Source organism: Carica papaya, chromosome 5, assembly GCF_054855325.1.
Source record: "Carica papaya isolate Zhongbai chromosome 5, ASM5485532v1, whole genome shotgun sequence".
NCBI classification, from domain to species: Eukaryota; Viridiplantae; Streptophyta; class Magnoliopsida; order Brassicales; family Caricaceae; genus Carica; species Carica papaya.
In genome coordinates, this window is record NC_142313.1 from 18,873,096 (window position 1) to 18,879,244 (window position 6,149).

At 42.5% G+C, this 6,149-nt stretch overlaps 1 non-coding gene across 1 annotated transcript; it reads right to left on the reverse strand.

The window, feature by feature from the left end:
• Positions 1 to 4,192: 4,192 nt before the first annotated feature.
• Positions 4,193 to 4,266, reverse strand: TRNAM-CAU (transfer RNA methionine (anticodon CAU)). Its single transcript has one exon. It is a non-coding gene; the product is annotated as a tRNA-Met (tRNA).
• Between the last annotated feature and the right edge of the window lie 1,883 nt (positions 4,267 to 6,149).

A 6,149-nucleotide genomic window follows, 5' to 3' on the forward strand; every position in this document is an offset into this window, starting at 1 on the left:
AATCTCTCTCTGTGCACTTCTCATCGCCCTTTGCTTGGCGCTAGCTTGATTCTTTTTCTTTTTTTGAGTTTCGAAAACAGAAAGAACATAGGATAGGATAAGTGAGGATACGAAATGAATGCTCTTCGATGCTAGCTAGGTGTGGACGTTTTACCTAATTTGACAACGGGTTCCAAACCTTAATCTAATCGGGTAAATCACTCTCTTAGGAGAAAGCAATTGATAAGGGAGCTTACAAAAAGGGCTATCAAACGGCTGTGACTTTCAATTGGCCGAGGTTCCCGATCTGCGCTTGCCATTCTTGCGGATAGGACGACCAAGTCAAGTCGACTGGTACCATCTATTGAAGAAAGTCAGTTACAATAATATATGGGGATGGATAGGTCTCTTCCGCTAGCGCTTTAATCAATAAAACTCCTGCAACAAGAAAATCCCAAGCCCAACAAAGGGCTACTTCAAGAGCAAGAATTGGATTCCTGTCTCGCCAATAAACTGACTCGGGTGCTTAGTCGACTTTGGCTTGCTTTCTAGAATCATCAATTGACATTGAGTGCCATCCCATCCAAAACATCCTTTCCAGAAGACGAGTGCCGCCCATAAGACTCATTCGTTCTACTTCCTTTTCGTTGAGCTATTGACTCATGCCTGGTAGTCAGCGTTGGAACTTTCACTGGTATGGGAACCATTGCCCACTATAGACCATATCCCGGATAAAGCGAAGAAGCAAGCGGAAGCAAACTATGACCAGTACAGCAAAAAATAGGGAAAGAAAACCAACCTCTGAATGGAATCTGATTCTTCTTCAAAGGAAGTCTCAGACTGATTGATGTGAGAAAGACGAAGATGCTTAAAATGATTACCGATTGACTGAATAGTTCCGGCTAGCCGCTAACCCCTTTCTTTACACGACCTTGCAAGAAAACCACTTTCCCAGGAAAAAGGGAGGAAAGCCCTACAAAAAAGGTTCAAAAAATGCTTATCGGAACTGCCATAGTTGATGCATCGAATGCTATAGTGCAATAAGACTTGGTTCAGGAACTGAACCGAGCTCACTGCCTCACACCACTGGCATTGAAGAGTGGTAAACTCTAAAAAGAAAGATGGAAACAAGGGAGTTGGCTAATAAAGATGGACAGTAACAAATGCGTAATATCAATATCTCGGCCTCGTCATCGAAAGGTACCTACCCTGGATTCATCAATTTCAATCCTTTGTGGTTGGCTGATTGGTGGTGAGTGCAAAGGCACTAACTTCCTTGTGTCTGCTATTGGTTGTGAGTAGCCAGCAGCGAATCCCTTATGCTTCCTTCCCCATCTGCCCTGCCCAGTCACCTGTCATTTATTGTGACAATAAAGCTTACGTTCTAAGAAGAAAAATTGACTTCGCCTCGTAGTATGATCTTTATGATCTCGGCTTTTGAATTCTCTTTGTTCACCCGACAAGGCTAAATAGCGCTCTTTGATGAGCGAACTACCACCGCTATAGGTATCATAAAGAAGTGCGCGAAAAGTGGGATGGGCCATTTCAAATTTAGAAAGTGTTAGCGGGCAAGGCCCATATTCTGCAAGATTTAGACGGGAAGGTGCACACTAGAGCCATTAATGAACAGTTCCTTCAAAAGTCTTACCCTAGACTGTGGGAATCCGACCAGAATGGCTCCGGCCAAGATGAGCACAAAGGAAAGTCAAAGAGCAAAATATATCAAAGCCGAACCCACGGTTAAACACATAGACAAAGTCCAAAAGCGAAAGATACGCGGTCCCCTATGTAACCAATTATTGCAACGAGGGTGACGGAGGCCCTCAACTCAAGGACATGCTTAGCAAAGGTATGAGACAATGTCGCCAGTTATATAAAGAAAAGGGCTGGAGAGTCGAATAGTGCACTTTGGGACTACTCCGATTAGATTCAAATATGTTGGTTTGAAAATCGAAAAATTCCTTCTATCAGGTGAAAGTCGACAAAGTCTAATTCAACATCTTTTAAGGAGCTGAACAAACCAAACCGTACCTAGATTGATTCAAGAGTAACGAGATGTGAGCCTACGGTCTCCCTTCCTGCTCCAGTCAATCAGAAAGACAAAGAAGGATTGCTCGTTGATTACTTCTTCGTATTTGCTGCTTTCTTCCTTATCAAAAGAAAATGAATTTCAAAACAGAAAATGAATTCTCTGCCTGACTTTCTGTGGTAAGTCAGTCTTGTTTGCCTGTGAATCCAGCTTTCGATCGGTTACTGTACTCTCTGTTCTATCTTGCCTTGAGCTTTCGCCTGGTATTCATTCTTTTATGCCTTTCGCCCGGTAAGGACTTAAACAACAATAAAAAATGGATGAAATAGCATCTCGGCTCCTCTCTTTGGATAAGTTGAATCTAGCTATCCCCCCTCCAGTCTCTCTAACTCTAAGCAAAGTAAGCTCCCTTCTGCAATCAATACTGAAAAAAGCCTTCTCCCTTCTATTGACTTTTTCCCTTTCCCTAGCCTGGGAGAACTTTCATCCGACTTTCACTCAATCACTTCACACCTAAAAAATCTGCACATTAATAAGATAACACTTTTCATTTCATGGCATCTGACTCGGGAAATTACTTAATCAATAGAGAGAGATCAGTCCTTTAAGCAGCCTTTTTATTTATCTACGCTACCCTCATCCACTTCTTAAACTCGAGCAATCACATCGGTTCTTCCTTCAACGGCAGCTGAAATAGCAGGCTAACTGTGCTTATTCTGCTTCCTATAAAAGAGAATCTCTCTGTCAACAAAAACCAAGAATGGCTTGGTCACATTCATTCAACCATCAAGAATCCATCAACCATTTAACCCAGGATGGGCTCCTACCTTCTTTCTTTTCGTGTAGTGGGGCTCCTTCTTCGTCAATCAGAGACAACAGAAGATAAAACAAAAGTGACAATCGCTAATGGTTCTCTGTTATACGAAACTTCATTTCCCCCGGGTTCCTTCCCTCAGAAAATGACTCAATCTTGACTTTCAATGCTAAATGGGAGCCTAGTTCAATGGCTGCTTTCTTCCTAAACAGGAGAGTTCGAAGGCCCTTCTCTATAGATTCGTCCTAAGATAAGGAAGAGCTTAACCAAAGCAAATACTACTTCCTTAGAGCGGAAGGAGAGAAATCACAGTCGAAAGAGGAAAGAGATTCAACAAGAGACAAGGCTGGTAATGACGATCCTCCAACTGCGGTTACGACGACAGTCGCAAAAGCTTCTTCTTTGCTTACATCTTCTCTTTCCAGGTACTAGTGACTTCTTGCATCTCGAAAAAGAATATTATAAAGGGCTAGCTCCTTATCTCTTTCCCTCTCGGCTTCTGAAACAATCCTTGTTAAAAAGATAGGGAAAATCGCCCCGGAAGGTGTATTAAAAAGGACAACATCAGGTGAGCAAATTTGCCTCAACAAGTCGTGAACTCCTCTTCCGAAGCTTGAGCCGAGCCTCCACCTATTAAAGTAGAAAGCGAAATTCCCCGACTCAATGGATTATTATGCCCCAGAAATAACTGATCTTGGAGCCTTTGTTTCGGCGTCTGCTTTAAAGGAGACTCCTTGGAATGAATTCCTGTGATTCTTGTCCCATCGAGAAATTAATCAAAAAGGGGTGGACACAGCCTGAAATATTCCCCGAGAAAGCAAATCTCCAAGTGGAGGATTGTTGCTCTCGCCTAATATCGTAATCTGGTCTGGGTCATACGTTCCATTTCTGGGTGACTTCCAAGCTACGACTTAGGAATCTTCTGTAGCGAAAATGTTAATATGCTACTTTCTTTTGCCAGTTTAGTTATCTCTCTCACTAGATCTATCAGCTGAGTGCCTTATCTCCTCATCCCAAGGAGAATCATCAATTTTTCTTCCTATAAAAGTGAGATTAGGAAGGCTAAAGCCCCTTTCTTTTAGATTTTGAAGGTATTTCATTTTCCTTATATTATCTTGAAAAGTGTACCTTTGCAATGTAGGTAACCCTGTGTGGAATCCCTATCGCTTATTACAAGTCAAGGCAAGAGGCTTAATCGAAGGAGTTGTTCCAGTCGTCAATCTCGGCTTAGTAGGCTCGTCGGTACGGTGGTACGGTTCACTCGGCAGGCCTGATACGATTCGGTACAGTTAGATTCACAATTACATCTGTGAAGAATTCATTGTGATCCACTTCTGTTCACCGAGAAAGAAAATCTATCTCAAGTGAGTAGGCGGGGACAAGATTCGAACCTGCAGCCTTCAGGTCATGAGCCTGATGAGTTGACCAATTCCTCTACCCCGCTTCTTCCCCTTCTCTTTCTTTCACTATTCCCACCGTTATCCCCGGCTTTGGTTGCTTGGTCGGGATAGAACCAGCGCTTAATAAGCTAAGGCGACAGCCCGGTTGGAGCTATGAAGCTTACCCTTATATTTTTAGAAAAAGGGGAAAGGGATTTTTCAGCTTGCTGACTAGGGTTGGCAGCTAAATTCAGTCTTCGAGACCCCATAACATAAAAAGTAGTAGCCCTATGTTCGGATATGACAATACCATACCATAATCAAAAGGTACAACGGCCCGAGCGACCAGACTTAACATAAATGTAGCCACTGGAGCCATTCTAAAAAGGAAGAAATTCGCACTACTTGGTGAAATAGGTTCTTTTAGAATCAATTTCAAACCATCTGCTAGAGGTTGTAATAATCCGAACAATCCCACTACATTAGGACCCTTTCGACGTTGCACAAAAGCCATTACTTTACGTTCAGCTAGCACTAAAAAGGCTACTCCTAGTAGAAGTGGTAGAATTATTCCAAGTATTTCAGTTGGAACAGCTATGTACGTTTTATATTTTCTATTTACTCATGATCTGGCCTGGTCGACCCAATCATGATATTGAAGGATGGGACCTTTTCTCGAAAAACTCCAGATCCCGAAAAGAGTTGAAGATGGTGCAATATCGAATCCTGTTACCTTACTTCGAATGGAATCTTAGCCCGCCTCACTTGCTTTCTTTACTGCATAAGGGCATAAACGAAGTCAAGGGATTTCCTTCTAACTAGTGGCTGAGAGTAAGCAAGCTACCTTCATTCAACAGATTTGTGGTTGAGTCAAGAACATGCTCTGGGCCGAGAATCTTTGGTCTTCTCTTTTGCATTTTCGCTGTCTGCGTTCTTCTTCGTGTTCATCCGTATCGCAAAGCGGGTCGACGCCAGCTATAATGGTTGAAAATAGGGGGCCAACCAAGCCCCCCGCTTTGTTTGATAAAGAAAACGATTCGTTCCGACAACTTCGGACCAGATTAACCCCTTTAAATTAGCCGATCTTACAAAATAGATCGGGCGGGCTGGTTGCGAAGGGGTTATTGGCGGAGAAAAGAATCACTGAGAGATAGATTCTACTATTTTGTCAGGACGAATGAGTGGCTGTGCAGCATGCTCCGGAGGAGATTGACCCTTCCCCGAGTCAAACTCCCGAAATGCAGTCTAGACCGCGGGCCCTCCCCTTTTCGACTGGTCGGAAAAAATGCGATACGAGCCGCATTTATTTTTTCCTATTTCACCCATTTTTTGTCCAAGTTACTTCTTTTTTTGTCTAACTCACTTCCTTTTTTCTTTGTGAGTTTCGAGAATATCCCCATTCATCGGTCTGAGATCCACATCTATGAATTGAAAGGTCCGAACGATCAACTCTACAATCAGTTGTTAGAATCAATAGGTCTTCAAATCATTCATTTGATAAAATTGAAACCTTTCTTATTGGATGATCATAAGACTTCTCAAAAATCAAAATTCTTGATCAATGGAGGAACAATATCACCATTTTTGTTCAATAAGATACCAAAGTGGATGATTGACTCATTCCATACTAGAAAGAATCGCAGGAAATCTTTTGATAACACGAATTCCTATTTCTCAATGATATCCCACGATCAAGACAATTGGCTGAATCCCGTGAAACCATTTTCTTCTAAAAGGCTAGAAAGACCGCAGGCAGTGGAGTAGGGCTTAGGTTACAGGGGCAGACATCCCGAGAGAGTGAAGTACGCGTTCAGCTCATAGATCTTTCTTTTTAAGCCAATTTTCCCGGGTTTTCTCTTTCTGGCATAATTCCAATTCACGTCTTAGAGGGAAAGGGCAGTTGAGGACAAAAAGAGAAAATGAAACTAGTGTCCCGCAATGGAACTTT